The sequence below is a fragment of the Enhydra lutris genome, unplaced genomic scaffold (genome assembly GCF_002288905.1).
Source record: "Enhydra lutris kenyoni isolate GAN:26980312 unplaced genomic scaffold, ASM228890v2 scaffoldscaffold75, whole genome shotgun sequence".
NCBI lineage: Eukaryota > Metazoa > Chordata > Mammalia > Carnivora > Mustelidae > Enhydra > Enhydra lutris.
Genome location: NW_019154159.1, coordinates 6,191,906 through 6,198,588, shown reverse-complemented (window position 1 = coordinate 6,198,588; position 6,683 = coordinate 6,191,906).

Genomic DNA, 6,683 nt, shown 5'->3' with positions numbered 1-6,683 from the left:
TCAGGTCATGATCTCAGAGTCCTGGGATCGAGCCCCACATCGGGCTCTCTGCTCAGCAGGGAGCCTGCTTCCTCCTCTCTCTCTGCCTGCCTCTCTGCCTGCTTGTGATCTCTCTGTCAAATAAATAAATAAAAACCTTAAAAAAAAAAAAGATACAAATGTAGTGATCCGAAGGGGCACGTGCACCTGAATGTTTATAGCAGCAATGTCCACGATAGCCAAACTATGGAAAGAACCTAAATGTCCATCAACAGATGAATGGATAAAGAAGATGTGGTATATATACAATGGAATACTATGCAGCCATCAAAAGAAATGAAATCTTGCCATTTGCAACGACGTGGATGGAACTAGAGGGTATTATGCTTAGCGAAATAAGTCAATCAGAGAAAGACAATTATATGATCTCCCTGATATGAGGAATTTAAGAGGCAGGGTGGGGGGTCATGGGGGGAAGGGAGGGAAAAAAATAAAACAAGATGGGATCGGGAGGGAGAAAAACCATAAGAGACTCTTAATCTCATGAAACAAACTGAGGGTTGCCTGGGGGGAAGGGGAGGATAGGGTGGCTGAGTTATGGACATGGGGGAGGGTATGCGCTATGGTGAGTGCTATGAAATGTGTAAGCTTGACGATTCAGAGACCTGTACCCCTGGAGCAAATAATACCTTATATGTTAATAGGAAAAGGAAAATGACTGCCCAGGGCAAATAAGTTTTTAAGAATGAAAATGAAATAAAGACACTGTTCAGGAAGATGGTGGAGTAGGATGACCTTAGGCTCACCTCATCCCACAGATACAGCTAGAGAACACCCACATCAGTGTAGACAACCCAGAAAATGACCTGAAGACTGAAAATGACCTGAACACTGGCGGAACAGACTCTCTGCACCTAAATGTAGAGTAGAGGCCACACAGAAAAAAATAAGAAGGGCAGAGATTCAGTAGGGACCCAAACAGACTAAGGGACTGTCCTCGGCAGGGAGGGATGCAGGCGCTTCGAAAGGCGAGAGGGCCAGACCCTCACACCAGCCACCCCAGGCACAGGGAACCAGCATGAAAACCAGAGGGTCACAATTTCGCAAGTTCATACAGTCAGTGGGGCTTAACACTTGGAACTTTTAAGGCATTATTCAGATTGAAGAACCATTTGCTTTTATTTCTAGAGATGCAATTTTCTCCCAACAGACCCTCCCAAAGGAAAACCAAAGGAGGGTTTACAGCCAAAAGAAAAATGATCACAGCTTGTAAAGCTGAAATGCAAGAAGGAGCATTTTCTGGCCCCCAGAACCGTAAGAAAATAAGTCCAAGATCAAGTTGTCATCAGCATTGATTTCTGGTGAGACTAGTCTCCTCGGCTTGCAGACCTTCCTGCTTTGTCCCCACATGGCTTCCCTTCTGTCTACATGCCAAGGCGCTCTGGTGTCTATGGGATTAGGACCTGGCCGTATGCCTAACTAAGGGCCCTATCTCCAAATATGGTCACATGAAGATTCGGGCTTCCACCCTGGATGGGGGAGAGGGGTGCACACAGTTGAGTCCCACTTCATGGTCTTTCACAGAAGTCAGTGTGGTGGCTGGAGCAGACGTTCTTAGTGCCCTGAGGGTGTGACCTCAGCTGTCACAGACTCCTAGCAGGCCAGCCTGAGGTTCCCAGGCTGCCGTTCCTTGGGCTCTGAGAGCTTTCTGGTCCAATGCAGGCCAAGAGTCCCCCAAAGGGGTGCACCTGAGTCTCTCCCCAACCCACTGGGGCTCCCCAGGGTCACACCCATGTAAACCACTTGCACCTTGTGGGCTTTGGTGGGGGGGTGCCCACCCCCAAGGCAGTGGTGGGAGGCACATGGGAGGTTTCAGGCACACTGGACATGTTGCATTTCCTGACCTAGGGGGTGACTTATAACCTGAGTGTTCACTTCAGGGCTACTGATTAAACAGTGTGTGTGTGTGTGTGTGTGTGTGTGTGTGTGTGTGTACACTTTGCACGTGTACGTTGCATTTCCCAATTGTAAAAAGCAAAAACAAGCACATTAAAACCTACAAATGGCAGCAAGTGAACTAATTAACACTTCAGGGGACAGTGAGGAGAGTTAAAATACTCTGAAGGCCAGTGGGTGTGCGAATCATGACACCTGTCACTGTCCTGGACAGGGTGGTTACACCCTGTCCTGAGGTCCCTGCCCTTTCTCTGGGCCAGGAGCACACTGTTGCATCGGAACTACCATGAACTCAGGTGTGCTGGAGTGGGTTTTATGATGTCACTTTAACTCCTAACCTCACTGAGACGGTTTATAAATTGTTTTCTGGATTTCATTTGAATGAGATTCTTTTTGTCATACCAGTGTCACTATTCCATCCGTGTTTCATCCACATAAGATCTTATAGACTCTGAACCTGCCGTTACAAATGGTCTCTTGAGACCAGGATTTCTGTCACCTAGGATTCAGGACTTCCTGAACGAAATATAAAGATCTAAATCTCATCATGTGTTGTTCTAGCCGATCTTTAAAAATCTGTGTTATTAGAAATAAGAATATTAATTATGTATTAGATGAGACCAATCATCTGTGTTTGTTCGTCCATGAGAAAATGCTCCATGTTGGTTCTGCACTGGAAGATGGCGTTTGCTAACCCAGCACTTCCCCTCTCTTTCTGGATGCTCTGTGGCCTTTGGGTCGAAATCCTGCCTTTCAGAAGTCTCTGCTTCTGTCCAGCCTCTTCCTCCACTGGGGGCTGGTTCTCCTGCGTCCTAAGGCCATCCTCCTGAGGACGGCCCCAGCTTCTTTGAGGTTGACCTTTGAGGTTGACCCCCCCCCCGCCTTGTGGGGACCCTGTCTGATCCTCTGCCCACGGTCTGCCCTGTGTTTGCACACGTGTGCACACACGTGGGCACCTCAACCCAGTGGCCCACCTCGGGGGCAAGCCCCAGGCCCACTCCTGTGACACAGCGCCTTTGTGCCTCCCCTCTCCCTGTGGCAGCCGTGATGCACTGATGAACGAGGGGACAAACCCCTGCGGGACCCCAGTGTGAATGAGGGTGAAGGGTACCTGGCGCGTGGCCCTAGGCGCTCCACAGGGACGTCAGCTCACGGCCCAACCGAGCACTTCCCCAAACCCTAGTGATGTGCGCTACTCCTGACTTCTCACAAGGAGCCCTACTCGCCTGAGAAACGGGGATACCGAGGCCCAGGGACGGTGGTCGCTTGCCCAAGGCCATCCAGGTGGGAAACGGCGGGGTCAGAATCCCACCTCCGCCAAACCTCGGACGCCCTCTGACCTCAAAGTGCAAAGCGCAGCTCACAGCACTCTCCGGGTGGGGGCACGGACGCGCGCCACGCCGGCGGGGACACCAAGGAGCCTTCCCAGGAGCGGGGTCGGTTCTGGGGCACCGCGGGTTCTCGAGGCCGCGCCTGTCCTGCGGGGGTCCCGCCGCGCACTTCCCGGCTGCCCCGCGGTCCTGACGGAGCCGGGGCGGGGGGCCCCATTCCCGGGGATCCCACCACGCAGCCCTCCTGCGGGCCCCTGGGGGTCCGGCGCCGCGAGGACCCCCAGCCGGGTCGGGCAGGGGTCGGGCCGCCGGGGACTGCGCGCGCGCGGTGCGGCCGGGAAGGGCGGCTCTCGGGGATCCAGGACGCCGAGCCCCTAGCTTCCCACCCCAGCCCCTCCCCGACAGCAAAGGGCGGCGGGGCAGGCCTGGGAGGCGGGCGGAGGGGACGCGGAAGACCCCGCGCATCTCCTTCCCGGAGGGCTGCGGTCAACGGTTCCGCGCAGGAGCACCACCGCCCAGCGTCGGGGATCCACGCGCAGAAGCGCCCGCCCCGCCGGGACGCAGAAGGCGGTGTGCTAAGGGCCCGGCCGCCCACGCGCCGCGGGGGCAAGAGGCGGGACAGAGGGCGGAGCCCAGAGGCGGGGCAGAGGGCGGGGCCCAGGCGGGAGGTGGATGGGCGGGGCCAGGGCGGGCTTGGACGGAGAGGGCGGGACAGTGGGCGGGGTCTGGGCGGAGCCATTGGTGGGCGGGGAAGAGGGCGGGGTCCGGGCAGGGCAAATATCTGGCAGGACACCTACCTTAAATCTGTCTTGCGACTCAGTACTTTCCGGAGCATCCATGAGGTTACAGTTTTGCCTAAAATAGGTTTTCTTTCTATGCAGGAAGAACAACTGGCACCTTGGCTGTGAATTCTGGGTGAGTCATCCGCAAACATGCACTCAGTGTGAAACTGTGCTCAGCTGTTAGCTGCTATTTACTTGTCAGCAGGGGAGAGAAATAAGAGCTAATGGGTGTGTGCAAGCACCTGGCTTTGGAGAAAACATGGTCAGTCCCTTTTTAGTTCCTCGGACTATTTTTATTTAAGCATCAGAGAAAGAAACTTAAGAAATGCTTTTCCACCGTCAAATGGGATAAAAATTTCACGTTATGTAAAACGATTCTTTGCATATCATCCAGAGATGGCCCACATTCCTTCTTTCCTTCACCTTCCAGTTACCGCAGGACCCAGCTGCCCCACGCCGACACAAGGGGCATAAAAGCATACATCCGCACAGAAACTAATCCGCAAACGTTTAAAGCAGCTCTATTCTCAGAGCCAAAGGGTGGGAACTACCCAAATGTCCACCCGCAGATTAATAGATAAGCAAAATGTGGTCCATTCACTCTATGGAATACTATTCAGCTTTAAGAAGGAAGGAAACTCTGACACCACAACATGGTGAACAGTGAAGACATGCTGAGTGAAATAACCCACTTACCAGAGGATGAATGTCGCCCAGTTCTATTTATGCGAGGTTCCTAGAGCCATCACATTCATAGAGGATAGAATGGTAGGTTCCAGGGGCTGGGGAGGCAGATGGGGGAGTTAGTGTTTCTTGGGGACAGAGTTCCAGCTTGACAGAGATGAAAACGCTCTGCGGACGGATGTGATGATGGTTGCGCAATGTGAATGGGCTTCATGCCACTGAGCTGCACACCTAAACATGGGTAAAATGGTAAATTGGGTGTTATATATATTTTACCACAATTTAAAAAATAAAAACAAGACAAAACTGGGGCTGTGTTGCTGCACTGACCAGCTCCAACACTGGAAGCTGCAGTCAGGGCCGCTGGCACTCTCAGTTTCTCTGAGCCCTCCCTTCCTCTGTGTAGTAGTAATGACAAGCTCCACCTCTCAGGACTGCAGTGAGGTTAAAGTGGGCAACCACATAGGTCCCAGGGCTCTCACCATGGGCCTGGACTGCTCTACACCCTTGCCTCTGGCCCCAGGGACAGTGTAGCAAGAGTCTCTCCCCCTTTTCCTTGGAGTCACATATGACCTGCACTTACCACTTAAAGTCACTGTCGACATTAAGGAAACTGAGATCAGTTACAATCTGCCAAGATGTGCTCATGGGAGCTGCCGGGGTGGGAGGAGGCCTACCTGTTTTCATTTCAAGGTGAGGATAGCCATGGGCAATTCTGGAGATGTTCGAGTGGTTACAACTGGGAGAGGCGTACACGACGTCTAATGGGTAGGGACAGGTATGCTGCTCAGCATCCGGCAGTGAACAGAACAGCCCACCCCAGAGAATAATCCAGACCCCGAGCTGGCTCAGACATCCTGCTCTGGTCCCCGAGACCATCCAAGGGCACAGGGAAAGGCTAGCTGAAGGATTGATGGGCACAAACTTCCGAGCCCCAGTTCTCAGGGGGCAGAACCCCTCACTCCAGAACTCAGTTTTGCTAAGGGTGGGCCCAGGGCCCCTCCCCACCGTGGGCCCTATTGTGGACTGAATATGATCCCCCCAATCCGTAAATTGAAGCCCTAAATCCCAGTGTGATAATACCAGGAGACGGGGTCTTTGGAAGGTAGTTAGAGCTAGATATCAGAGTGGGGGCCCTTGTGATGAGGTTAGTGTCCTCAGAAGACAGACACCAGAAAGCTTGCATGCGCTCGCTCTGGCCCCCACTCTGTGAAGATATGGGAAGAAGGCAGCCACCTGCTCACCGGGAACCAAAACAGCCAGCACCTTGGTCATGGACTTCTAACCTACAGAACAGTGAGAAATAAATGTCTGCGGTTTAAGCCCTCAGCCCAGGGTATTTTGTCATAGCAGCCCAAGCTGATGAAGACAGGCCCTCTGCTCACGAATGACAAGGGCTTCTCCTGTTTTTAGTGTTTGTGAAATCTGTACCTGCTGCTTGTGACAAGGGAGCACATTTTCGAGTTGCTGTGCCTCTCCCGAGCTGCAGATAGTCCAGAATGTAGAGACGGCAGGTGTGCGAGGGGGTCATTTTAATTGGATGGGATGTACAAGAGTGCCCCCAGACCCCACTCTGTCCAGCTCTGAGGGTACCCCCAGGCTCACTCACAGCTCAAGGGTGGAGGCCTGGCGTAATGGGGTGGGGACCTTGATTATGCATACTCAGCGGATATTCTAAGATGATTGGATATAAGGTTGCCAAATATGAAGAGCTCCTCCTTGTGGGATGCTGCCAGAGCCCACTACTGCAGTTGATTGGTCCAGAGGTGGGCATGGATTCCCACCCAGCAGGGCTGATCCTACCTGGGAATTTTGGTATTGGATCTGAGAGCCAATCAGGTCAATCTCTCTCCACCGCCCATTACTTCCTAGACGGGGAGAGAAGTCTGGGAACTGGAGGGTCCCCACGTGGTCCTCTCCCCCAGCTCCGGCACAAACACACGCACACAGG